Genomic DNA, 26,362 nt, shown 5'->3' on the forward strand with positions numbered 1-26,362 from the left:
GATGTTTTCTTTGCTAGTTTTATATTGGTTGATAAAAACATAATTGAACCAGGGTCAACCAGAAAATACAGGACTGGCTGGTAAGAGTATGGAAAGTTCTCTAACCGGAACACCCACCCTGAACTTAATAACCAATGAGATTGATATCACTGACACATTTTCTGTCCTTACACCAACACTGAAGAACTCAGCATTGTTGTGGTGTATTGACCAGTTTTTGGATGTGAGAACCTCTGTTGTCAAAATGTTGAGCTTTAGGTGATTGCATAAAATATGTTATTCCATGTCTAGTATAAAAGAATCAAGGGCACAGCAGTCCAATTCTAAAGGAATTTCCATGTTGTAGTTATCTTGGTCCTGTCAGCATGTTTGCAGCAGGAGAGGTTAGAGGAGTTGAATATGTCATGGAGAGGACTGAGGGTAAGTACAGAAGAGGAGTTAATAGATGATGAAGCATTGTAGAACATCTCTATGCGCGAGGAAAGGTTTGGACGGGACCAGAATAAAGGAAAATAATTAGAAACTATTGTTGTGGTATGAGTAGATTCAGTCAACACAGTTCCTTGTATTCCAAGATTGTTCCGTCTCTTTCATTTGGAATTGAACAGTGTTGTGTCTTTTATTGAAAGTCATGGACAGGGTATTTTGACTTTGTGTATTGATTGATGAAGAACACAAAGGAGAAATGCTAAGGCCAATAATTGCATTTGTCCAAAAAAACAGTTGAGACAGTTTCGAGATTTTATAGATGCAAAATATAAGGAAGTAGCTGTAAGTTTAATTTGTCATTGGGGCACTGGTTGAGAAGGTACCCAAGAGTGATGTTCTCAACAAACAGGGCAATGCTGCAGCTGCTAGGTGTCGCTTACAAAACATATTGCTCTCCAGGTGATTAACATCCTTGATAATCATTACGCAGCCACAAGGACATAAATTTAGACACCAACACTGCAACAAAGATAAATCTGAAGCAGTTTAATTATAAACATAACAGGGATTTGTTTGCGAGTAAAGAAGCATTACCAAAGCCAATAGGTATCACCTATTTGACCTATCGTTTTTGCCAATGCAACGCTGCACAGAATCTGCAACAGTGTGTGGTGTGGTTAAAGATTAAAAAAAAGTCTAAACCTTTAATGTAACTGCCCATATTACTGTATCTGCATTATGACGCAGGCGTTTTACTTAGTTATCGATCCAACTTGAATCAGTAACTGAAAGGAAAATAAAACATGCACAATTGTTTTTTTTTGTTTTAAAGCAGTTGGAGGAGAAACAAAAAAGGAGCACGGGGAAGGTCGGGGCACGAACATGGGAAGATAGGGGACAAGGCTGGGAAACTAAGCAACACAGATGTTATGGGAAAACAACACAAAGGATACGGGTGGAGGGAAGCAATGGGGAGAAGCACATGGGTGAGCACAAGAGCGAGGAGGGTGTGGAGAATCAGCCGGGTAACAGAGAGTAACATAGAGTGCAAGGGCAAGAGACATATACACATATACAAGGGAGACAGTTCGAAAGAGATACCCTCTATTGGAGTGCTTCACACAGAATAAAAATGTAGTGTTTGAAAAGCAAGCAGTGGGAGCAGCAATGTGAGCCAATCAAAAAGACTGAAAAGAGACAATGCTCCATGGAGCAACAAACACTAGGTTGACAAGCTGGGACGTGAACAAGAAGGAGGCAAACAAGTGTGTCCAGGATCATAGGTGGTCTCCAAGGCCCTCAATGTTTGTTAAGCCACAAAATGCATCGCTACAGACAAGGCATAGGCTTGACAGAAAAATGAGTCAGTGACCAGCACAGGTCAAATAGACTTGTTAATAACCCGAATCTAAACCTGCGCTTCTTTTGACAAAAGTTTGAACAAGCAATGGTAGAGCGATATGTTCCTCTTGGGTGGGCTGAAACCTTGTAGCCTTTGAACACAGGTCCTCAGCTTCCCATTAAAGCTATGAAAGCAGCTGTGTCAGGGCATGCACAGAAAGTGTTGCCATGTCTGCATCTATTTGTGTCTGTGCTCGAGCTTTTCAGCTTATTTTTGGCAAAGGTTAGGGCCCAGGAGAGATGCAATCTTTTACTGTACACGCCTATGTATGGGCAAAAAATGATAGGGTCCCGTTTATGTGTTTGGTAACAGTACACATTGTACATACACGCTCATTTGCACCGGTGATAGCTCCCTCGCGAATGCAGAGTTAGAGAAGGAACGACATTAACAAAGGGCTGTTTTGCTTTCAGTCCCAAATACTGCATATGTAATTAAATTGTATTTCATACCTGTGCCCCTAGGTGCACACGCAGACACTCGAGAAGTGTTTGTAAAGCGTGTACGCCAGTAGTCCTTGTATGTGATAATTCAATCAATATACACAATCAAACTGTTAGCATGTGTCGTGAGAAATGGACATCTCACCCTGCTAGCTAGTGTATACATCTTTCTACCAGGCGTGAACACTTCACATTATACATATTCTTCGAGAAAAAGGATTTCAACTCAAAACAAAGTCACAAGATAAAGTGAGAGTGGTCATCATGACACAATGCAAAAAGTTCCTCTGTTGCTGACAGAGCCCTTGGAATTATGGGATTTTGTGGCAGCGTTGTTTTCCGCCTAATTCTGAATTTTCCACATAATCCATCATCAGATGCATAAACTGCAGATTTTAGCAAGCAAAAATATTGTTTCTAGCTGACAGATCAAAAGTTTCAGAAAAGCAGCAACACGTGTTGCTGCACAGCAGGTTTTTTGCCATGCAAATTTTAACTACTCCCCTTCCCTCCCCTTTCTCTTGCTTATTATGTATTTAGGTATTAAACTGATACCAAAGAGGTAAAACTTTTGCCCATGCATTGCTAACCTCCGTACAAAATGACAACATAAGGAAGTAAGTAATTCTATCACAAAATATCCCGCATTACTACACATAATTTGTCTTTCTTGCCCCATAATTTAGTCAACCCTGCTACATAATTTGATCCTTCCCTGCGGCATAATTCCAGTGGTCCTGCTATTGATGGTGCAATTATACATACACTGGGAAATCCTATAAAATGTGCCCCTGACCACAATATAAATTTCCTCGCTCTGAGGATTCCCATCAATCCAATCGTTTCATATAGGACACTGTAATGCTATCTGTGTTTAACCATCAACTCCATCTTGGCCACAGACTCCATTTTGTGCTTTGCTTAGCTTTAAATGCCGTCACATCAGTGGCATAGGTATTTTTTCAGGCACAGCTTGTTTTCTCCACTGAATGTGTTTTCACTCTTCTCACAAGAGCAGGGAACATATCGTGAGGGATGCAGATGTGATAAGCGTGTATGAGCATGAGAATGTTTACGGCAGGGAAAGGTACAGCTCTGTCTCAGGAATGTGCATTGGGGCTTTGCCAGTTCTTTTGCGTGTTTTCAACACAGACCAAGTATAGCCAGTGCTTGAACTTCACAATGTACTGGAAGGGAGGGGGACAATTAATAGAACCTTACTCTTGGCTTTGTTTAAGGTATATAAAGTGGGGAAGCTTTGTGCTGAGACAGAAGAAACTCACTTTGAGGGTGGACTCATTGCTCAAAAACCAAATCACTTTGAGGAGTGTTTCTCCTGTCCAGCTATCCAGGGTTCCACAGCTTGACGTTATTATGTACCTTTCCTATGCGCATATATAAATGTAGAAATACATATTCACTCCATGCATATTCATTTAAATACTCATGATAATATTTTTGATTGTGTCACCATTTGAGATCTGGGAAGTTCCTTTATAAATGAATTGAGTGCTGCACTCTTTTCATTCTTTAGCTTCATTCCCTCTTAGTTTAAAGCTAAGCATAACAATTTGGCATAGTCATTGGCAGTGAAAATGTTTAGCAAAAAGTCAAAGACAGTTTCCCAAGTGTCAAGTGACATATCAAGGTGGGGAATAGCACCCTATGATGTTCTTAAGAATGAACGATCTCATGGAGTAGGGTATGTGAATTGGGGCAGATGTCTGATCGATGCTAAACCAAAAAGAGTTTTAGTCTGTTTACAGAAAGTGCTAGTAGAACGGGGACATGATTTATCTATTTTAAACAGGTGGGGCTGGATCTTGTTATCTACTTATAGAAAAATGCATGAAAAAGTATGCACAGTTAGAACAAGAAAATCAGCAATTGGAGAGTCAGCTAGTTGAATCTAAAAATAACGTAACCATGCTGTCTTGTCAAAATAGGTTATTGCAGGATAAAATGGATACTTATCAATCAGTCACAGAAAAGGCAGCCGTTTACGTTTCCCAAAACATATACCATAAACGTAGGGGTAGAGTCAATCAAAAGAAAGTTAATTTAGCTATTGCTAAAGCAGAGTTAAATTGGGACACTGAAGTCTGGGATGTGAATATCTGGCATTTTTCTGATTCCAGTGATGAGTCAGTTAAAAAAGGTGGGGGTCACCTTGAGCCAGATGAACAGAAAATGGTTTATGGACAGCCTATAATTAGATGTTAAATACAGGGTACCCCACAAAACTGGAGGGGATTGAGATGCACTCCTTAGAATATTATTATCAGCAGGAGATGAAGAATATAATGGATAGGTTTCGTCAAAAACCTGGGGAAGCATTGCTTATGTGGATGGTGTGGTTGTTTGACATGGGAGCTTCTGGGATGGCACTGGAGAAGGGAGATGCAATGAAGTTTTGTACCCTTAGCACTGACCCCATAATACAAGAGCAGTTTAGAGGTTATGGGAATCAAGGAACAACTAACTTGTTGCAATTGGCAGTTGTGGGATGTAGTCAGAAATATCGTACTGAATCAGACTGGCCACTAAATGATAAGCCTTGGATTAAAGAAAAAAGTATGAAAACTGCTATTCTTTTGGACGAGGCTCACAATTTGTTAGATGCTCCACTGACAGTTTCAATATGAAACAAAATTATTTGCCATGCTCCACCAGCTTACAAGCAGGTGATAATGACTCTCCTAATTAATCAGACAGGGCAGGCATTGAAAGCTGTACTACAGGCTGTCCGTGATCGGGGTGAGCTGGGAGAGTGAAAGAAACCTGGGAGAGCCTAGAGTATCTAGTAGAGTCATGTTTATGGCATTACTGAAGGATGGTGTCAACACGGAGCGAATTGATGGGATAGATACCAAATGTTTGTGGGAGTTGTACTGTAAGGAAGGGCTGGACAGAAAGGATGGCATCGGGAAAGTGAACAAGCAGGATAATAAACAAGTGAATCAGGGCCAGCCAAAAATGAGGAAGGAAGGAGGAAGGATAAGAGAGGGAGAAAAATATTTTTTCATGAGGGAAAGAGGATGAACATTTGGACAGCGATTGGTTAACTGCTAAAAACTGGCAGGGAGAGGAATCTCCTCGCAGATATGAGAGCATATATCCAGACCTGACTTGGGCAGAAGTTGACAGATTTAAATGATATTAGGAAACAGGCCAAGCTCCGGTACAGGGATGGGCTCGTTAAGATAACAGAATCCATGTTGATTTAGAAATTCATTGGAAACATAAAAATGTTCAAAGGGTACGGGCCTTTGTTGACACTGGAGCGTAGGCCTCTTTAATATATGGAAATCCAAAAAAGTTCACAGGTCAGCACTACAGCATCATAGGGTTAAGTGGAAAGCAAATACCCACATTGGAGACTACTGTTCAAATTGAAATAGGAAGAATGCCAAAAAGAGAATACACTGTATTGATTGTGCCTCTCCTAGAGTATATACTGGGAATTGACATTCTGAAGAAGATGACTTAATATTTGGATGATGGTTGTTTTCAGTTTGGATCAAAGAGATATATTTCATAGGCAGCAGCAAGGGTGGGTCATCTGAAAATATTCCCAGTTGAGGTGCGCCCAGCACCAGTTTGTTTGAAACAATACTGAACTCCGGGAGGGCATGAGGAAATAAGTGTGACTATAAAGGAGTTGATAGAGGCAGGTGTGGTGGCTCCAATCACCACTGAGTGGAACAATCCTTTGTGTCCCATGCACCGAGCAGATGGGCCCTATAGAATGACTAGTGATTACCGCAAGTTGAATAAATACATGCCCCCTTTGACTGCTGCAGTCCCCAACACCATCACTTTAATTGAGAGAATACAAAAACATAAAGGGACCTGGTATGCAACTATTGAGATTCCCAATACTTTCCTTTGAATACCATTTGCCCCTGCGGGCCAGGATCAATTTAGTTACTTCCACAGGGGCAGACAATACAAGATGTTATGGCTCCCCCAAGGGTATGTACATAGCCCCACCATCTGTCACCGGCTTGTGGCAGAACACCTGGATGATGTATCTGTCATTCCATGGGTGCAATTTTCTCATTATATCGATGATGTGATGATTCAAGGAGAGACACAAGAACAGGTGCAGACCTAGTTGGACAGGGTTGTGGAACTCTTGCAGAGCCATGGGTGGATGATCAATCCAGATAAGACACAATGGGGTTATTACAACTATGGCAGACGGTGTTAAAGCGGCGGTAATACCGCAAACAGGCCGGCGGAAAAACAAGGGAATTATGACCGTGGCGGAAACTGCCAACAAAGACAGCCACTTTAACACTCCGACCGCCACAGTGGTACAGACAAGCAGCGCGGCGGTCACCGCCAACAGAAAGGCGGAAGACAAAGTACCGCCCACAGTATTACAACAGGCCAATCCGCCACCTTTTCCGGTGCGGATTCACCGTGGATAAAAACACGGCGGAAACAGCCATTTCAATGGGAAAACGCTCACCTTAACACACTCCACGAGGAAGGAGGGCACCATGGAGCCGGAACTCCAAATACTCCATGCAATAGTATTCCTGCTCCTCTACGATCATCAGCAACGCCGGCGCCGAAGACAGCGGTGAGTACTGCACCTACGACATAGGGGAGGGGGGAGGCAAAAGTCAGGGATACACACACGCAACACCCCCACCCCCACCCAGACCCTCGCACACTACAACACACACACCAATACATTTGCAAACATCACAGTAACAACCCCCCCGGAAGAATGCAAAGACAAAAGGAAATTAGTTCAACCATTGTAATGTATCAAAATACAGTAAGCTAATATATACAGATATATATACACATTCTAAAAATTATACATCACGATTAGTAGTGCAGGTATGCACCATTCAATGTCCGTGGACCACTGGGCCCAAAATGTATGGGCGAGGCCCACACTCGATTCCTGTCCAGAAACGGAGAGAACACTGCTGGGGCATCAGATCGAAATACAACATGCACCCTCGGGGGAAGGGAAAGGGGGGCACCTCAGCCGGATGACAGCACCACGCCAGATCCACGACGGGGCTCCATGCCCATTGATGTATCCTGGGGAGTGCAAAGCCACAGTCTCACAAGTCTTTGCAGTGGGTGGTTTGCCCACTGTACCATCCTGGGGAGTGCAAAGCCACAGTCTCACAAGTCTTTGCAGTGGGTGGTTTGCCCACAGTACCATCCTGGGGAGTGCAAAGCCACAGTCTCACAAGTGGATGCTGTTCTCCACTGGTTCTGAAGGGGGACTGGTGCCCAGAGTGCTTCATCCTGTTAAGTACTGAGGTAGTGGATGCTGTTCTCCACTGGTTCTGGAGGGGGACTGGTGCCCAGAGTGCTTCATCCTGTTAAGGACTGAGGTAGTGGATGCTGTCCTCCACTGGTTCTGGAGGGGGACTGGTGCCCAGACTGCATCACTCTCCCCGTGACGGTCCTAGTTCCGTCACTGCCCCTGCCGCACATGGGCTACCGGTGCTTGATTTTGCGGTGCTTGCCCTGTTCAGCGGTGCTTGCCATGGAGGTCTTTGCCCTTTTCAGCAGTGCTTGACTTAGCAGTTTCTGACCTGTTCAGTGGTGCTTGCCATGGCGGTCTTTGCCCTATTCAGCGGTGCTTGACTTAGCAGTTTCTGACCTGTTCAGCGGTGCTTGCCATGGCGGTCTTTGCCATGTTCAGCGGTGCTTGCCCTGTTCAGCGGTGCTTGACTTAGCAGTTTCTGACCTGTTCAGTGGTGCTTGCCATGGCGGTCTTTGCCCTATTCAGCGGTGCTTGACTTAGCAGTTTCTGACCTGTTCAGCGGTGCTTGCCATGGCGGTCTTTGCCATGTTCAGCGGTGCTTGCCCTGTTCAGCGGTGCTTGACTTAGCAGTTTCTGACCTGTTCAGCGGTGCTTGCCATGGCGGTCTTTGCCCTGTTCAGCGGTGCTTGCCCTGTTCAGTGGTGCTTGACTTAGCAGTTTGTGACCTGTGCAGTGGTGTTTGCCATGGAGGTCCCTCATTGCCCAGCGGGGCTGTGGCTGCCGGGGCCCTCCTGGGCACTGACTCTGGTGGTGGTATCCTGACCAGTGACGATAGGGCTGCCCTCCTGGGCACTGACCCTGGCGGTGGTCTCCTGACCAGTGACGATTGGGCTGCCCTCCTGGGCACTGACTCTGGCGGTGGTCTCCTGACCAGTGACGATGGGGCTGGCGGTGGCGTCCTGGGCAGCGGGGATGATGGTGGCCTTCTCCGCCGTGCTGCTCTTCCCAGACTTTGGTGCTTTCTTCTGCCCCTTCCCCAACTTGGGAGGAGTCACAGCTGACTCGACACTCCCTCCGGGACCCTTGTGAGAGGCTTCCCCCTCTCCCGTTGGGCACTGTCCAACTTCTGGTGCTTCACAGGGGGGGACTGGCTGTGCTTTGGCTCCGTGTCACACTGGCCGCCCTGGTGGCCGGTGCACTCCACATACCTCTAACAGGCACCACTGGTACCAGAGATTTTTTGGCTGAGGTGCTAGTACGGGACCTATGAATTGGAGGGTGGGGGTGGTGGGAAAGAGGTCAACGTTGCTCAGGAAAAGTTTCTGACGATTACTGGGACGGGTAGCTGGAGGGGGTCTGGGAGTGGAGGAAGAGGAGGTGGTTGTAAGAGGTGTAACTTGATGATTTGGGTGCAGGTGCATGTTCTGGAGGCTGTCGTGAGGTGGATGGATGTTGGGTGTGTGTGTGCCTGCGTTTGTGTACTTTGGGAGGGGGCGTCACAGACACACTGCGAGAGGACACAGGGGACGTATAAATGGTAGTGGGGGTGGTGAGTGCAGATGAGCAGGGTGTGGTGGTGGGTGTTCTGGTGCGAGTCCTAGTGGCTGTAGTGGTAGTGCATGCAGGTGAGAGTGTAGACGACACTGGGAGGAAGGAGGTGGACGATGAGAAGGGGGACACAGTGGAGGCAGTGGATGTTGCTGTGTCTGTATGTGGGTGATGCTTGTGTGAGTGCCTGTGGGATGTGTGGTGCCTATGTTTGCCTGAGCTGCCCTTGTGTGTTGAGGTGTGTGCAGGCTGGTCTGATGGTGTGCTTGGGATAGGCAGAGGTACAGGGGATTGGGTCTGGGTGGAGGAAGTTGGAAGGGGGAGGCTAGACACAGGGACAATGGCTACCATCAGTGCTGAGGCCAGAGATTGCAGGGTTCAATGATGGGCAGCCTGCACAGAATGAATGCCCTCCAGGAATGCATTAGTGTATTGCAACTCCCTTTCTACACCCTGGATGGCCTTCACAATGGTAGACTGCCCAACAGTGAGTGACCTGAGGAGGTAAATGGCCTCCTCACTGAGGGCAGCAGAGGTGACAGGGAGAGGGGCTGAGGTGCCTGGGGCGAAGGTGATGCCCACCCTCCTGGGTGAGCGGGCACGGGGTGAAGGCTGAGGGGCTGCTGGGAGAGCGGTGCTGGTAGGAGGGGTGGCGGCTGTACCTGTAGAAGTGGGGGGCACAGATGTTGCCGCCACCACAAGGGAGCTCCCATCGAAGGACGAGTCTGTGTCGCTGGTTGCTGATCCGGTGACCGCCGTGAAGCTCCCCTCGCCCTCCGTCCCACTGGTGTATTCTGAGTCCGTGGTGTGGCCCTCCATGGCCATGTGGGATGCAGCCTCCTCGTGCTCCGGTGCCACCCAGACCCCTCCACTGCGCGCAAAGTCAGCAGAATGAGAGTGTACTCACCCCCTTGTGTCTGCTGTGATGCCCTCATGCGCCCATCCAACTCAGGGTAGGCCACCGCCAAGATCCGGAACATCAGGGGGGTCATGGTGCGACTGGCACCCCTCCCACGTTGGGAGGCCATCCCCAGCTGAGCCTCCGCCGTCTTCCTGTTCCAACGGCGAATTTCCTCCCATCTTTTACGGCAGTGGGTGCTCCGTCTCTGGTGGACACCCAGGGTCTGGACGTCCTTGGCGATGGCACGCCAAATATCCTTCTTCTGGTGGGCCCTGACCTACATGACATGTACAGGGGAAGAAGAGAAGTCATTACCAACTGCACCGTCGAAGTGAATGGCCCACATCCCTACCCTTGCCATGTGGCACATGCATTCACAGTCATTCATGCTCGCAGAACTCTGCCCCCTTCCTTCTTACATCCAGCCCTCTCCACCCAGGCATAGCCCATACAACTTGCACCTTATGTACTCACCTGTTGGTCTGGAGGACCGTAGAGTAGCGTGTACTGGGGGAGGACCCCGTCCACGAGCTTCTCCAACTCCTGTGCAGTGAAGGCAGGGGCCCTTTCCCCAGACGCACGTGCCATTGTCTCTCCCAGACCGAGGTCACAGCAGTACTTGCAGTATAGGTCCTCTCCTGTCGAAGATCAGGTATCGAGTGATTGAACAGATAGAAAATGACGGTCACATCCACGGCGGTGACGTCCGCGGTGCATATCATCACCTCCAGCACACTTCGTCATTGGCTCCTGGGACCTATAGGGTCCAATGTTAACCAATGCAGCATTGCGCCGCGGTCTTCGACCACCGACCGCGACGGTGTACAATGCCAGCGCAGTTACCTCACATCCCATTGTCCCAGTTTAGAGGTCAGGCAGCCGCCATTTCAAGGGCCCACATGGCTTCATTTTCAACTGCGTCACACATACCTAGGCCTGGACTCAACACACATACAGACAACTTTTTGGATTTTGTTTCGTGATCTGTGTAGCTGTGGGTACGTACCTCTGAGTTGCTTGACTCTGTGGTCACTGTTGTCCTTCCTAGGAACCGTCAGCTGGGACATGTGAGGAGATGGCGGAATCCTCCGGTGTACTGACCGCTGGTTAACCTGTTGACAATGGAGGAGCGACATTTAATCATCACCTACAGGTTTGACCGTGCCACAATCTAGGAACTGTGTACCCAGTTGGAGCCAGACCTTATGTCACCATTCCGCCATCCCACAGGAATCCCCCCTCAAGTGCAGGTGCTATCAGTGCTCCATTTCTTAGCAAGTGGGTAATTTCATACAACAGTGGCCATGGCATCAGGGATGTCCCAGCCTATGTTTTCCCACGTGTTGTCCAGAGTGTTGTCTACCCTGCTGAAACACATGAGGAGCTACATTGTTTTCCCTCAGGTGGAGGATTTGGCTACTGTTAAAGGTGACTTCTATGCCCTGGGACATATCCCTAACATAATAGGTGCCATTGATGGGACCCATGTGGCTCTGCCCCCCCACCCCCAGGAGTGAACAAGTGTACAAGAACCAGAAGAGTTATCATTCGATGAATGTACAGATGGTATGTTTGGCAGACCAGTACATCTCCCAGGTAAATGCTTTGTTCCCTGGCTCAGTGCATGATGCCTACATCCTGCGGAATAGCAGCGTCCCTTATGTGATGGGTCAACTCCAGAGGCACCGGGTGTGGCTATTAGGGGACTCTGGTTACCCCAACCTGTCATGGCTATTGCCACCAGTGAGGGATCCCAGGGCAGAGGAACGTTACAATGAGGCCCATGGGCAGACTAGGAGGGTGATTGAACGCACCTCTCGGCCTCCTGAAGGCCAGGTTCAGGTGCCTCCATATGACAGGTGGATCCCTATTCTACTCACCAAGGAAGGTGTGCCAGATCATCATCGCCTGCTCTATGCTTCACAATCTTGCTTTGCGACGCCAGGTGCCTTTTCTGCAGCAGGATGGTCCAGATGACGGTGTTGGGGCAGCTGTGGAGCCTGTGGACAGTGATGAGGAGGAAGCAGAGGAAGAAGACATTGACAACAGGGACTCAGTCTTACAGCAATATTTCCAGTGAGACACAGGTGAGAACACTTTCTTGCCTAGTACAAGTAGTTTCACACTTCTACCTCTATCCTGTCTGTCAATTTCAAGCAGTATTTGGTAACTGAGTTGTACATTTCCATTACGGTTTCACAGGCGTGGTTACCAACGTGTATCATCTGCTTGCATCCTTCATGGACTTGTGATGTGTGACATAGGTATGTTGACATTACATTTTCAAAAGGATTTTGTCATTGTCATAGCTAATACATTTTTCAAAATCACAGACTGACTCCAGATTGTTTTGTGCTTCAAGGGTGTTTATTGAAGTGCTAATTATTGGAGGGGGTGGTAAAATGGTGATGGGTGATGGTGGAGGAATGTCCATGGCAGAGTCCAGTCTATTAGTCTCACAGGTGCATTGCCCATATGGGCATAGGAAGTGGAGCTGGGGCAGTTCCAATATGGACAGGGTTACAAAGTGGGACAGTGGGATGAAAATCCGGATGGTCTCATTTCTTGGCGGGGTCTTGGCATAGCGCTCTGTCCTGTTCCTGGATCTCAGGGACCGCTTGCAGGTGTTTCTCCGTCTGCAGGGGGTGGGGTGCTGGTGTGGTGGTCCTGTGGCGGGGCATCCTGTCCACTTGCGCCGGCGGAGGTGGTGGGCAGTTCATCGTCCAGGCTAGTGCCAGCGACCCCTTGGAGTGCCACGGTGTCCCTCATGGTGTTCTGTATGTCCTTCAGCACCCCTACGAAGGTGCCCAGGGCTGAGCTGATGGTTCTGAGTTCCTCCCTGAACCCCAAATACTGTTCCTCCTGCAGGCGCTGGGTCTCCTGAAACTTGGCCAGGACCATAGCCATCGTCTCCTGGGAGTGGTGGTATGCTCCCATGATGGATGAGAATGCCTCGTGGAGAGTGGGTTCCCTTGGCCTGTCCTCACACTGTCGCACAGCAGCCCTCCCAGTTCCCCTGTGTTCCTGGGCCTCCGTCGCCTGGAACGTGTGCCCACTACCACTGCCCCCAGGTCCCTGTTGTTGTTAGGGTGGTGGGTTATCCTGGGTTCCCTGTAGTGGTGGACACACAGCTGATTGACGTGTCCTAGGGACGGAGGTATGGGCCCGCTGGGTGGGTGCTGTACTGGTGTTTCCAGAGGGTGGAAGGTCAGTGTTGGGCTGTGCCTGTGGGAGGGGAACCGACTGTCCCGAGGCCCATGATGGTCCGGGCTGGTCATCTGGATCCAGTTGGCCAGAGCTGCTGTCATCACTGTGGGCCTCTTCTGTGGGTGGGGTAGAGATGTCTGGACCCTCCTGTCTGGTGACGTTAGGTAGTGGTCCTGCAGGGGTGTACAAGCATAATTATTGCATCTGTGTGTGTCATGGTGTGCAATGGGTGAGTGACCGTGTACCCCAGTGCTAGCATTCCTGTGTGGGGGCTTGTGTGATGATGGTTAGGGGGTGTTATGGGTATGTGCAGTGGGCATGCTTTAGTGATGGTTGTCCAAGCTTTGTTGTGTCATGCAGGGCTTGGTGTTGGGATGGGTGGTTTGTGGTATTAGTACATTAGTGAGGAGTTGGAGTGATAGGGGAGGGGGTGAGGGTGGAGGTGTGTGAAAGCATGCAGTTAGGGTAGGGGATATGATAGTTAAGATTTGACTTACCAGTTTCCATTCCTTCACTGACTCCTCTGAGGCCCTCTGGATGCATAATGGTCAAGACCTGCTCCTCCCATGTTGTTAGTTGTGGGAGAGGAGGTGGGGGTCCGCCGCCAGTCCGCTGAACCGCGATGTTGTGTCTGGAGACCACGGAACGCACCTTCCCCCATAGGTCATTCCACCTCTTCCTGATGTCCTCCCGATTTCTTGGGTGCTGTCCTACTGCATTGACCCTGTCGACTATTCTTCGCCATAGCTCAATTTTCCTTGCAATGGAGGTGTGCTGCACCTGTGATCCAAATAGCTGTGACTGTACCCGTACGATTTCCTCCACCATGACCCTGAGCTCCTCCTCTGAAAACCTGGGGTGTCTTTGGTGTGCCATGGGGTGGTGTAGGTGATGTGTGGGGTGGTGTGTGTGGTGATGAGTGTGGTGATGTGTAGTGGTGTGTGGTGTTTTGTGCGTGGATGTTGTGTGGGTGATGGTGTTGTGTGCTTCTGTGTGGTGGGGTTGTCGATGCTGTGCTCTCTCTCGCCTTTGTCTATAATTTTTGGTCGTAGGGGTTTGTGGGTGATGCGGGTGGGTGTTTTATATAGTATTGATTGTGTGGGAGTGGTTTGTGTATGTGTATCAGGTGTGTGTATTTTGAATTGTCCAATGTGGCGGTGTTTTGGAGATGTGTGTGTATTTTGAGCGCGGCGGTGTGTACCGCTAATGGAATACCGCGGTTGAAAGACCACCACATGGATTCGTGGGTCGTAATAGCATGGGCGTGTTTCTGTTGGCGTGACGGTAGAGGTTTTGTTTTCGCCAGTTTATCACTGACCTTTGGTGTGGCGGACTTGTGTGGGTGTCTGAATTTTGGCGGATTCTGAGATGTGGGTCATAATAGCTGTGGCGGAATTCCGCGGCGGTGTATTGGCGGTCTTCTGCACGGCGGTAAGCGGCTTTTACCGCCAATGTTGTAATGACCCCCAATGACTCTCTCAAAATGTGAGGTTTCTAGGAATTCAGTGGAATCAGGGACATAGAGAGGTGTTGCCGCAGGAAAACAAAAGATATTAGAATTTCCCACTCCCCGTAATAAGCAGGAGTCTCAGCAATTCATTGGATTGTTTGTTTTTTTGGAGACAGCATATCCCTCACTTGAGTCACATTTTGGCCCCTTTGTAAAAAGTGACAAGAAATAAGCATGGGTTTGAATGGGGAGAGCAGCACCAGTGTGTGTTTGAATTGGAAAAGGAGGCGATTCAACAGGCTTTATATTTATGGGCAGTACAGGAAGAAGAAATTGAGTTGCATGTAACTGTTCAAGGACAATATGCAAATTAGAGCATGCAGCAAAAGCAGGGAAGAAAGAGGATGCCCCTGGGTTTCTGGACCAGAAAGCTACCAGATGCTGGAGAGCGATATACTCCCTTTGAAAAACAGTTAATTGTGTGTTACTGGGCTCTAGTGGATCCTGAGCAAATGACCCTAGGTCATAATGTAATTCTGAGATCTGAGATCCCAATAATCCCCTGCATGAATAAGTGGCAGAAGCCCCATACAGGATGATGAGGTGATGCAGGAGGTACCCAAGATCAAAGAGTCACCAGTGAGGTGGGGTGAGCCATTTGAATCCTTGCTCCCTGAGGATAGGAAGCATGTATGGTTTACTGATGGGTCAGCCAAGTATGTGGGGGCCAAAAGACATTGGAAGGCAGTGTCATATGGCCCAGTCACCAAGAAGTTGCAGTCTACAGGAGAAGGGAAGAGTAGTCAATATGCAGGATTGTATGCTGTATATCAGGCCCTTAAACAAGAATTTCCTGGGACCTGGCACATTTATACTGATTCTGGGTCTACCGCCAATGGGTTAAGCACCTGGCTTCGCACATGGCTTGCACGTAACTGGCAAATACATTCCAAGGAGGTGTGGGGCAAAGAATTGTGGCAAGAAATTTGGTGAATGCTAGAGCAAAGTACCGTTACGTGTGTCATGTAGATGCCCACTGTCCCACTGACTCACTAGAACGATCCTTGCAGATGACAAAGCCAAAATCTCAGAGGCAGAAGTGGCGACACAGGATTCTGTTTTGTTTGGAGATGGCTAAGTGAGTGCACCAAAAATGTGGACATCTGGGAGAGAAGGCCACTAACAGGAGGGAAGAGATTAGAGGGATGCACATTCCCCTAGACTTGATAAAAACAGTGATCTTGCAGTGTCCTATTTGTCAACACACAGAAAAGAGATATGTCCCGCAATCTGTCAAAGGTCAGTTGGGGATAGGGAATTTACTAGGGCAGATATGGCAGATTGATAACATTGGGACACTACTGAATAGTCACGGGTATCAATATGCCTGCACAGTAGTGGACACTTATTCTGGCTACCTAATTGCCGTCGCATGCAAACGTGCTACTCAGTTCAACACTCTCAAAACATTAGACTTGTTAAGGTTGCATTACGAAGTCCCACTCCAAATCCAAAGTGACAACAGGTCACATTTTAAAGGTAAATTGGTGCACGATTATTGTTCACAAATCAATATGGAGTGGAGTTATCATATTCCATACTACCCACAAGCTGCAGGACTGATTGAGAGAATGAATGGATTAATGGAAGCCTAATTATGAAAATTATTAGATTGAACTTTGAGAAACTGGAGAGAGCATTTAAATGAAACCCTCCAAATTTAGAATAATAGACCTTTGACAAATGCAGAGACCCCTGTAATGCAAACGTTGACCCCAGCATTACAGATATGACCCCATGTAGCAACCAACACCATCATGTATTGGGAAATAAAACTAGGAGCCTTAGCTCCTTACTGAGCCACACCAGAATCTTCAGGTCTTGATTTACATGCTTTGATTATTTACAGACTGAAACCCGAGACATGGCCCTTTTTGGAACAGATGTTGGATTACAGATTCCAGAGAGCATTTCGGATTGATTGCGCCCTGATCTAGGTTGGCACTCAAAGGTATTCAGGTGTTGGGGGGAGTGATTGAAGCAGACTAGCAAGGAGAGCTTAAGGCTATCCTTTTGAACAGTGGAGACACTGACTTGATAATACAACCTGGAGACAGAATTGCGCAGATCATATAATTCCAGTGTATGGAGGAATAGTTAAAAGGGGGACTGCCCCAGCCCCTCTTTACAGTGCGTGGGGAGGGAGGTTATGGCTCAACTGACAATCACCTTGGTGATACAGTATGGGTAGAATCCCAAAATTGTCCTCCTGAACTAGAAAACGTTTTAGCAAAGGGCAGAGATAACATATTGATAGTAATGAAACCAGGACAGGACAAGTGGGAACATAATGTTAGTTGCAAGAATGATCATACTTGTTTCTTTTACAGAGCATACTGCAAGGTGTCTTTGTGCTGCTTCTACCATCTGGTCAGTATTTGGGTGTGTGCGGTCAGGAGTGACCAAAAGCCTCCATCTCTGAAATGATTGGCCAACAAATGCCGATTTACACCTTTACTGCATCAGACTGATGATGTTTGGATCTATCTGGCACAAGCCGTGCTCAACAGATCGGATTTCTGCACAACAAATATGAAAAGTACCATTGACGTTATCTCCATTTGCTTGATCGCCATACTGACTCTTGCCAGCATTTTGCTGCAAATCTTTAATGCCACCCACAAAGATGGAGCAGGTCAGGAAAGTGACGTATTGTCACACTTTACATTATATGAATACTGCAGGTTTTGCCAAGAAGTAATGGATACAAAATGGGATAAACTGACCCATGTGATTACTTACAACATTACTATTGGTGATGTCTGCTACAACTTAACTTGTGATACTTACAAAATCAAAAAATGTGCTCAAATGCGCCTTAAAGCAACAACAAGGTCTCCTCAAGAGATCCTGTGTAAACAACGAGTACTGTGTCAGCATAGAAATTATAAAACTTGTAAAAATATGAATAACTGCATGTCTTGCCGACACATCATGACTGCAGCTATTCACATCAAGCACAATAAACTACCAGTGGAGTGGTTGTTCTCTTGTAGAAATGTCACTTATACATACATTTCTGCCAATATAACGGGTGGACCATGTGATTTTACGTGGTCAGGACTCGTGATATTTGCATTTCACTCTGCACATACTCGCTATCCAAGGGAAACAGTTCAATTAAGCGAAAACTGTGACTGTGAAATTCAGTTATTATCTAAATCAGAATTTGTGAGCTTAAGTATTTCCATAGTAGGAGTTCCAGGATTAGCTGTTTATAATACTTGTGTTATTAACAAACTAGCATGTTTGATAGTTAATAACATTAACTACACCTCTATTGCTTTATGAGAACTACTACTTGATATACAAGGCACTAGAAAAGCTGCATTGCAAAACAGGGCAGCCATGACTACTTGCTCTTGAAGCATGATCATGGCTGCTCAGAATTTGAGGATATGTGCTGCTTTAACCTGTCAGACCACTCTAAATCTATCCAGTCTCATATTGACACTTTACATGAATTGGTGAAAGGAGTAAGACAAGATGTTGACAAAGGGTGGTGGGATTGGTTATTTAACTGGTTGCCTGATTTGGGGCAGTTACACAATATTTTAGGTGGAGTACTAGTGATTTGTATTCTAATAATGCTATGTTGCCGTGTACAATGCAAAACTAATCTACTTACAATGCTTAGACCAAAAAGGGTTACTTTTAGACCAGAGTTTTATGAGACAAAGGGTGGAGTGTAATGCTATCTGTATTTAACCACCAACCCCATCTTGACTTCTGACTCCATTTTGTGCTTAGCTTAGCTTCAAATGCCGTCAAATCGGTGGCGCAGGAATTTTTCCATGCTCAGCTTGTTTTCTACTCTGAATGTGTTTTTGCTGTTCTCACAAGAGCAGGGAACATATTAAGGGGGACGCAGAGGTGTTAAAAGTATACCATGATGAGAATGCTTACAGCAGAGAAAGGTACAGCTCTGTCTCAGGAATGTGCATTAGGGCCTGACCAGTTCTTTTGCATGTTTTAGACAAAACCAAGTACAGCCAGCGCTTGAATTTCACAACTTATTCGAAGGGAGGGAGGGAGAAGGTTACCAGAACCTTCCTCTTGGGCTATATGAGGTGGGGAAGCTTTGCGCTGAGACAGAAAAAAATCATTTTGAGGGTGGACGCACTTCTCAAAAACCAAGTCCCATTGGGGTGTATTTCTCCTGTCTCAGCTGACCAGGGTTCTACAGCTTTACGTTGGCAAGGATGATGTTAGATTTGATCACCGTGGTGATGCATTTTAATTCTTAATTTTCTAGCTTTGCTATTATATATATATATATATATATATATCCAAACCTTATCACTTCCAAACAGAAGAGAAAGTTGCAGCCACTCGTGTCACTAAAGGTAAATTTAATTATAACGTGGCAGAAAAAACAAAAAGGCAAGAAAAACCTCTAACGCGTTTCAGGAGGCAGAGCTCCCTTGTTCACAGAGTTATTTACCGCCCCCATTTCCCTCTCTACCTTACATACTACCAAGTTCAACAACATAAAAAACAGACTCGATTTCCTGCAAAATAATGGCTGCCATCTTTAAATGTACTACTGATATCATTGACCTTAACATTATTAAACACAAAAATCAACTTTGTTCAGTTATTTTTTCTTTGTAACTGTAATCCATTTACACACACTTTATATCTAATATAGCTTCCCATATACATCTAACAATTGACTTTATAAGTAATTTTAACACAATTTCAACATAATTCTTTACACAATTTCTACAAGTAGTACTTCATATTGTCATAAATACATCAATTCAAATAGACCTCACCTAGCTTGTCATACCTCATATGATCAGTAGAGTAGTCTCAAAACCATGCTTAACGTGAAGTCCTTGAGTTGAATTGATATAATAGCTCTTTTGCTTTTTAACTTAAGTGTAATCTCCTATTAAGAAATAGAAATGAGGAAAAAATTACAGACTTTTTAGACTCTGCTGGAAAACTCCAGGACAGGGAATTTGACATGATTTGGGTCGGAGATTTTAATGTTTAATTGTGTAATCATGAATTACCTTATTTACCTTATTTATGTGGTGCCTCCACAGAAAGTAGAGAGTCACTTACTCACTCTAATTTAGGTAACACTCTGAATACCCTTATCTATAAATTTGATCTTGTTTTTGCAAGGGATATGACAAACAGTCAGATAAGGGAAATACCTACCTATACAGGGAGCATGAATGGTAGCATTATTGATTTCATCCTTATTTGCTCTTCACTTTCTCGTTCAATTGTGGATTTTAAAATTAAATCCCATTGTGCTAGTGACCACAATCCCTTGTGCATAAAATTAGCTTTTAAAACTAGGGTAATTTCACCTTGGATAGTATGCAAGGGGAAAGTGGTTTTTAAAAGAAATTTTAGCCCCGTATGAAATGGAGAGAGTAAACCCTAATACCTTTCATGAGGACCTTATAACACAAAATAAGGTCCACATTAATACCTGTTTGTCTCTGCAATCCACTTGCGCCCATCCTATAACTGCTTTTGAGTATTTAAGCTGTGCTATTTCTGAGACACTGATGTGTACCGAACATCCTAAAGGCGTAAAACCTCCACGTTGGTTTAATTTGGCCTGTACGGCCACCCATAGAGACTTAAAAACAGCTATTAAAACTACTCCATTTAGTCGTGATTTAGTTAAACAGGCTAGGGGCCAATATAAGTCAGTCCTCGAGGAGAGGAAAAATGAAATACGTACTAATGCATGGGAAGATCTCATGGCAGCCACGGAATTGAGGGATCCCTCTCCATTTTGGAAGGTGGTTAATCATCCATATTTTTCAGGACAGTCAAATAGGGAGGATGACTGTCTGATACCACAGGGGGTCTGGGCAGAACACTTTTCATCTGTATTTCAGTCCGCAAATAACCCTAATTATGGTGTGGAGGTATGTGGCCTCTCATGTCTGGCTACTACCATTCCAATTAAGAGTGGAATTTTACTTGAGACACATGAGATCACCAAAGCAATAAATAAAATGAAACTAAGGAAAGCCCCTGGCCCCGACGGGGTTCCAGTGGAAGTATTCAAATCTTTACCTGACTTGTGGGTTCCGCTAATCACAAAAGTTCTGAATAGTGCTATTCAAAGTTCTATCCCTTCCTCATGGCTAACGGCAATAATTGTCCCGATATTCAAAAAGGGTAATAGGCTTGATCCCTTTTGCTATAGACCCATTTCTCTCATTGACTCCACAGCAAAGATTTTGGGGAGTGTCATTTTGAATCGGCTTGAGGAGTGGGTGGCAAGGACAAACATTCTGTCGCCAATTCAATATGGGTTTAGGCCTGGATTAGGCACAGTGGATTAGGTCCTAAACTTACACCTTATCCTTAGCAAATATGTTATTGCAAAAAGGGAATCTATCCACCTAGCCTTTATAGACCTGTCCAGTGCATTTGATATGGTGAATAGAGTAAAATTGTGGAAAATAATGGACACAATGGGGGTTGAGCAAGATTTGTTGGATCTGATCAAATGTTTATATTCTGACCTTACTATCACAATTCAGTTTGGACAACATGGCGAAAGATCACATCCCCTTGTATCCAATCGGGGTGTTAGACAGGGCTGCACTTTGGCACCTTTTTTAATTCTGTTGTACATAAATGGCTTGTATAGCTATTTAGCTCAAAATGGTAAGGGTTTTCCAAGGATGAGCTTTAGACAATTGCCAATTTTATTGTATGCTGACGACGCCGTTTTAATTGCCTGCACGGCCAATGGCCTACAGACCCTCTTGGACCTTTTTTTAACGCACACGCAAGAGCTTGATTTGAAAGTTAATTTTAAAAAGTCACATGTTATAATTTGCGGTCCTAAAAACACACGCACTAAATGTTTTACAATGGGGGGGAACACCTTAATAAAGGTAAAAGACTTTTGCTATTTAGGTTTGTACCTAAATTCCTCTCTGTCATGGAAATTCCATTAGAATTTTAAGCTCCAACAAATGGAAAGAAATGTTGAAGCAATCTTTCGCTTTGCCCGTAGATTGGGGCATAGACTGGTTCATCAGATCATCACGCTTTATAAATCCAAATGTGTTTCGGTGGCGATTTATGGGGGTGGCTTCTGGGGATATACCAGTTCAAGTATATTACAACGGGCAGAGAATACATTTCTCCACCGGCTACTTATGGTACCCAAGAATGTAGCGAATATTATATGCCATGAGGAGTTGGGAATCCGCTACATTACAGATTTGATAGATATTGCCCCCCTTCTGTTATGGATAAAAGTATGGTCAAATCCGTCGGCTACTTCAGCACATGACTGTGTAAAAGACTGTATTTCGTTAGCAAACCATAATAAAATTTCAAGGTTAAATTTTGTTCATAACTGTTTTCGAAACTTGGACTTGGAGTTTATGTATTCTAAACCAGAGCTCTTGCCCGCCAATGTGAAGGAAATTTTTAAATTTCGATATAAAGAGTACGCTACGAATCTTAGATACCAAGTGTCAGAGAAATTGAGTTCTTTTGATTCATATGTACAAATTTCATCATCAAATTCGAAAGAACCTTATTTTGTTTGTTTTCCGATCCCCTCCCTATACTTTTTACTTGTACTTTTTAGACTCAATATGGTTCATTTTAGAGTGGCGTTTCCACCAAAATGCGTGTGGGAAAAAACATTACCGCCATGCATTTGTGACAATTTTTCGAAACAAAGTACTTGTCACTTTATTTTATTTTGCACACTCTATTCAGCTCCTAGGGAACCCTTTTTATTACCTATTTTGCTTATTTGAACACTCTTTCTTATAAAGAAGGATTGATTGGCATTCAAAGCCTTTCGTCCAAACAAATATGCAGCTCTATTTTAAGTTTTATCAAATCCGCTGTCACCATTAGGAATCAATATGAATTAGCAATGTGATTATTTATTAATGGAATCCAAATACTGTTTTATTGTTGTATACGATTTTATAAGTATTTATTATTTTTTATATTGATTTAGTAGGCTTACGTGGCACGCTTAGATTTTATAGACTTGCAGATTGAAGAGTCTTGCTTTTTGAATTATGCATTAAGTACTGTATTTTATGATGATTTATATGTATGCATGTGTACTTTTATGGCAACACGCCGAATAAAGTTATTTTGACTGACTTGACTGACTGACTGATACCAGAACTTCAAAACATCAATCAGAAGAGTTGGAGATATGCAATTTTAATGGTTTAAGTAAGAATAGTGCATAAAATCATAAAGATACAACTGTGCTTAGCAGGTTGCTCCAGAACGGGACAAAGATACAAATTTAGGCCAACAACAATGGATCCTGGGTTGGGCACAAGGACCAAGTTAGGCCGGCTGAACAAAGAACCTTAAATCCTGGTTTGCAGAGAATTGCGAGATCTCACGTTGATTATCCATTGTGCAACAGTGGTTCCAAGGAGCTGTGAGTCTTGTGTTGTCATTGAGGATGCAATAAGGGGCTTGCAATGTGAAGTCATGTATCAAAGATGCACTGTTCACCTGCGGTTCTGAAGAGTTGCAGAGTTGCGATTCAGGGTTGTGCACTGTAGTTGAATATGCCTTTGACGAGGGGCTTACAATGTAAAGGCCTGAGTAGAAGATATGTTACGCGGCAGCGTTTCTGAAAAGAGTGCTATCTGCCATGTGAGGTCCTGAATTGGGGAATGAGTCACGCTGTTGTGGTTTCGAAGCAGCTGTGAGGAGATGTGTCAGTTCTGCTTCACTGGATCATTGCTGGGCTGGCAGTTCTGCTTCAGAGGACCATCGCTGGGTTGGCAGAAAACCTTCAAGGGACCTGGACTGGGCTGACACCACTTAAGAGAGTAGAACGCACAGAAGTAGTTTCTGAGTGCTGGGTTCAAGACCACTGGAGCCTTTTTTGTCCCTGGGAGTCTGATCAGGATGTCAGACAACTAGTCCTTGGAGTCACTCAGGTGGTCCTGGGATCAAGACCTGGGATCAAGAAGCAGGTCTGGTCCTTTCAATCAGGAAGTAGGGCAGCAGGTAAAAGGGCCCCAGGGCAACAGCATTGCAGTACTTTTTGCAGAGCATCACAACAATCCTTCTGAGTCTTCCATAGGTATGGAGGTGTACTGAAAAGTTGGGCCTGATGGACCAATGTTTAAACATGGTGCCAACTTTGAGGTAGGAGAAGGTTCTGGATGTTTTTAGACCCAGTGAGGCTGATAGGGAGATACTGGTGGACTAAGATATGAGGAGAAAATGGTCAATCAGGGTGTCATTTGACCACCAATGCTGGTTGCAAATTTGCCAAACACAGTCAGTGTCTTTAAGCACATAGAGGCAAGCATTGTGCAGTCACAAATCCTGTGATCCTCACAACTGCCTGGTTGGTGAATGCAAAAGTACTGTTTACAATATTTTATGACTGGGTTTGATTTGACTATTTTGGTTTGCTTTCCCTTTTTCTTCATTTCTGTCTCTATTGTCTGTGTTTCATGTAGGTGTCTATTTTTGCTTACCCTAATCATGACCCCGGTGGATTCCTTCTGATAAGGGGTTGAAACATCAACTTTACTTTACAACTATATTTGTAGGATACTGGTCTTGTATTCTTCAGTTTCTAATGTGGAATCCAGTAATCTACTGAGGAATGGGCCATTGGTGCATTGTAATATAATGCATATATATGTGTTTAAACAATTGTTCACTTTAGATCAAATTTTCACTGTGCCGTCACCTGTTTGTCTGTTTTTGAAATATACCATGATTTGCAACTGAATGAAGAATACTGACTTGTCTTGAAAGATTTTTTGACTTGTATGATTGGTCATTGCATGTCTTGCTCTGTTTAATTTTTTCATTTTTTTCCTGGTTGAACTCTTTTGTTGAATAGTTATAAAAACCCTTGTTCTAGGGATTATATGTTGTCCCATTTTTTGGTTGGAGGGGGTTTTACAATGTAGCGTACCTGATTTATGAGTCAGAAAGTGTTTTCAACTGGTAAAAAGTGTTTTTGAGCCTTTCCTAATTGCAAATAGGAGGTCGCGTTAAAGCTGTATCTCTGTCTTATTAATGGGTCCCCATTTGATGTATCAATATTTGTGACACAATTGTGGAGGCAAACCATTGATCTGATATGAGTGCCTGGGGGAATTCAATTGTGCTCTCTGAAAACACATGTTCTAAGCCTAATTGAAGATATTACTGCCAAGAAGTAAGCACATGTCAATGACAAGGGAACATGTTTAGGAAAAAAATATCACAATGCATTGGGTGGGTGTTTTTGGAAGATTAGGCATTGCACTTCTGTGACTATCATACTTTCTTTCAGTATTTCACATACCTCTATGAAGTATATAGTGGTTCATACGGGCGTAAAGATTTGGTTATGGCTGATATTCCCTAATATTTTTTGTGAATTATTTTCCATCAGTGAGGCTTTAATCATGTGTTAGTTTTTAAAGAAGTCTTTATTCCATTTGCTTGCTTGATGATGCAGCTAACCATGTATGTTTGCACATTTGAGGATTCAGCTGCATAATTGTTTTTGGGGATACCACTGCTCATTTGTTTTCACACGATTGCTGAAAGAGTAAATAAATACATCATTAGAAGACATAGCTATTACTTCCCATTATGTATCCCTTCTCTTACATATAATAACCCCTTTGCATCGGTTATGGTCTCTTTGTCATCTCACAAGTATCCTCCCATACCCATTTCTCCAGTGTTCCATTTCTTTCCCTTGAATCTTAACAGCCCTATGTAACATTGTTTCACATATATCACCACTTCTGACACTTCAGCCAATATGACTTTGCATTCTGGAACTCATAGCCTCACGTTTGTTAGTATATTAATGGTCCTTAATGACCTGAGCCAAAACTGATAGGTACCTTATTGGCACCGAAATATCACTAAACTTTGAACCTATGTAGTGCTCATTTTTCACAAAGAATTCATTTATACATTAAGAAAGGGCTCCCTGCTTTCATTCATTGCTTCTATACGTCTTAAAGGTTTTGTGGCTATTGGAGCATCGGGCACAGTAATTAATGTTACATTTTTGGTAATCTTATACATAAGAATGATAAATACTGCAGTTTGTTTTGTCATTGTTCTTACACTAATAACTAAAAGTTTAATTCGGAATTGGTTTGTGGATGTTAGGTTGATGCTACTTGAATTATACAGCGCTGTGCTAATTTTGGGGTCATTCATGGTTCTTTTAAAACAGATGGCAAAATCTAGTAACATCCGCTGAAGTGAGGTTACTATTGTTTTCAAGATTTTGGAGCACATCGGTGCATGTTTTAAGTCTTTCCCAGTCCACTCCAATTCCTTTTGCTAATATTTTACTGCTGGACTGGTACAACTAAAAAATGTATTTGCAGAAATGTGCATATGGCGTTTTCTGCAGATGATGATGGTAGCTGTCAAGTGAGATACTGCCACGTGTGACAACCTCAGCCAGTCTTGACTTTTAAGTCAAGAGCACTTGGCATGCTTAGATTTTTGCCTACCCTCACTGGGATAAAACCAAAAACACATGGCCCAGAAAAGGTGAAGATATCACATAGGATATTGTTCTACCTGTCGGCAATGGGTGTTTTGGCTACTTCAAATGTGTAGATTAATTTTGTTACTGGGAAACATATTTCCTCAACCAGATAATGAGAATCATATATGCAGGTTCTCGTGTGCACTCCAAGGGGCC

The sequence above is a fragment of the Pleurodeles waltl genome, chromosome 1_2 (assembly GCF_031143425.1).
Source record: "Pleurodeles waltl isolate 20211129_DDA chromosome 1_2, aPleWal1.hap1.20221129, whole genome shotgun sequence".
In the NCBI taxonomy this organism is placed as follows: Eukaryota; Metazoa; Chordata; class Amphibia; order Caudata; family Salamandridae; genus Pleurodeles; species Pleurodeles waltl.